This window comes from Eschrichtius robustus, chromosome 15 (assembly GCF_028021215.1).
Source record: "Eschrichtius robustus isolate mEscRob2 chromosome 15, mEscRob2.pri, whole genome shotgun sequence".
NCBI classification, from domain to species: domain Eukaryota; kingdom Metazoa; phylum Chordata; class Mammalia; order Artiodactyla; family Eschrichtiidae; genus Eschrichtius; species Eschrichtius robustus.
Genome location: NC_090838.1, coordinates 78,319,069 through 78,321,588, shown reverse-complemented (window position 1 = coordinate 78,321,588; position 2,520 = coordinate 78,319,069). Strand labels below are relative to the sequence as shown.

Genomic DNA, 2,520 nt, shown 5'->3' with positions numbered 1-2,520 from the left:
GAGAAGAAAGAAAAGAACAGAAGAAATATGGGAAATGATAATGACCAAGAATTTTCCCAAATTAAGATCAAACATAAAACCACAGATCCAGAAATCTTATAGAACATCAAGCATGATAAATGCCAAAAAAAAAAAAAAAAAAAAATTACCAAAAGACACCAGATGGGAAAAATAAACACCTTATCTACAAAGGAACAATTACAAGAATTGCATTTGACATTTCCTCAGAAACTGTGAACAAGAAGAGAGTGTACTGAAATAAAGTATTAGAAGAAAAAAACCCCATCAACATACAATGTTGTACCCTGTGAAATTTTCCTTCAAAAGTTCAGGAGAAATAAAGACTTTTGCAGACAAACAAAATCGAGGGAATTTATTGCCAGTAGACTTAACCTGCAAGAAATGTTATAAAAGGCTTTTTTAGAGAGAAAGAAAATAACATGGGTCAGAAACTTGGATCAGTGTAAAGGAATAACACCAAAGAATGAATAAGTAAAGTTAAAATAAAAACAGTTATTTTTCATATTATTAATTGATTATACAAGACTTTGTTAAGTATAATATTATCAAGAATGTATTTGATTATACATGTTTATATTTTATACATATATTATATGTATGTATGCCTATGTAAATATATGTGAAATGAATGACAGCAATGATGCAAGGGACAGGAGGGAGAAACTGGGATTATTTTGTCATCATAAGGTACTCACACTGTCTGTGACGTGTATAGTATTATTTGAAAGTGGACTTGGATTAGCTGAATATGTATATTGCAAACTCTAGGACAAACACTAAAAAAAAGTTAAAAAACAAAAAAACAAAAACAAAAACAACAACAACAACAAAAAAAAAACTGCAGCCAGTTAAGCGGACCATGCTTTTTTCCTCATGGGGGTCCTGGTGTCTAATGGCTTCAAATAGTAGCCTATTTGGTAATGTATGTAAACTGTTGCTCATATGGGTTGCCCAAAGTGACATGGAGACAGCCCATTCTAGTAGACATTCATGTATGACCTCATACTGTCCCCAGCATAGGCTCCAGATGAGTATGGAGTGGTGGCTTCAAAAAGCCTGAGCCAGATGTGCCAAGGTCCACATTGGCCAAATCATAATGTCCATCTGCACCAAACTGCAGAACAAGAAGCATGTGATTAAGGCCCTATTCAGGGACAAGTTCAAGTTAGCTGGTTGCTAGAATTCTACATCTCCAAGAAGTAGGACTTTACCAAGTTTAATGCAGATGATTTTGAAGACATGGTAGCTGAAAAGCAGCTCATCCCAGATGGCTGTGGGATAAAATACATTTCTAACAATAACCCCTGGACAAATGGTGAGACTTGCACTCGTAAGAGCTTCAGCACTGCCTTTTGTTTACTTACCAATAAATCCTACTTCCTGTCCAAAAAGAGAAAAGAAAAAAAAAAAAAAAACAGAAAACAAACATAACTGATATGTTAAAGAGAAAAAATGTAATCATATTTAATGCTCATTTAAACCCACAAAAGGCAGAAAAAGAATGGAAGTCAAAAATAGTAGCAAAAATAAGGGCAAAAATAGAGAATAGGAACAGATATAATCAATGTTAATTACATCAAAATCACTCAGAATGTCAGTGGTCTAAATGGACCAATTAAATGACACAAATTGTTAGCTTGGATCAAAAAACAAGACCCATCTATATGTTGTCTACAACAAACCCAATTTAAATATAAAGGCACATATTAATTAAAAGTAAATACATGAATAAAGATATACTATGATAACACTAATCAGAAAAAGAGAAAAGCTAGAGTAGCTATCTTAATTTCAGAATAAAGCAGAATTCAAAGCTCAAAATGTTATCAGGGAAAAGAGGGGGTATTACATACTGAAAAAGGGGTTTATTCTCCAAGAAGACATAACAATTCTTATACATCTAACAATACAGCATCAAAATACATGAAGAAAAACTATTAGAACAGCAAAGAGAAATAAATAAATCCACTATTTAAGTTAGAGCTTTCAACACCTCTCTTTCACCAATGAGCAGATGTAGGAGGCAGAAAGTCAGTAAGGACCTAGTTGAACTAAATAACACTATCAACTGGATATAATTGATGTCTGTAAAGTATTTCACTCAACAACAGTGAAATACATAACTCTTTTCAAGCTCACATGGGACATTCACCACGACAGACCACATACTGGACCGTAAAACACTCTAGCAAATATAAAAGAGTAGATATCGTACAACTGCTCTCAGACTACAAAGGGATTAAACTAGAGATCAAATAACAGAAAGATAACTAGAAAATCCCAACTAAAACACATAGAGACTAAACATCATACTTCTAAATAAGACATGGATCAAAGTAGAAATTTCAAGACAAATTTAAAAAATATATTTATACCAGGTTAATATATACAAGTCAATGGCTCTCCTATATCCAATGAATAAACAAGTGAAATTTGAAATTAAATACACAACACCATTTATATTAGCACACAAAAATATGTAATACCTAGGTATAAATC

At 32.5% G+C, this 2,520-nt stretch overlaps 1 non-coding gene across 1 annotated transcript; it reads left to right on the top strand.

Annotated features, from left to right (window-relative positions):
- Positions 1 to 859: 859 nt before the first annotated feature.
- On the top strand, positions 860 to 994 carry LOC137778233 (small nucleolar RNA SNORA70). The gene has a single exon (XR_011076810.1). It is a non-coding gene; the product is annotated as a small nucleolar RNA SNORA70 (small nucleolar RNA).
- The last annotated feature ends 1,526 nt before the right edge of the window (positions 995 to 2,520 follow it).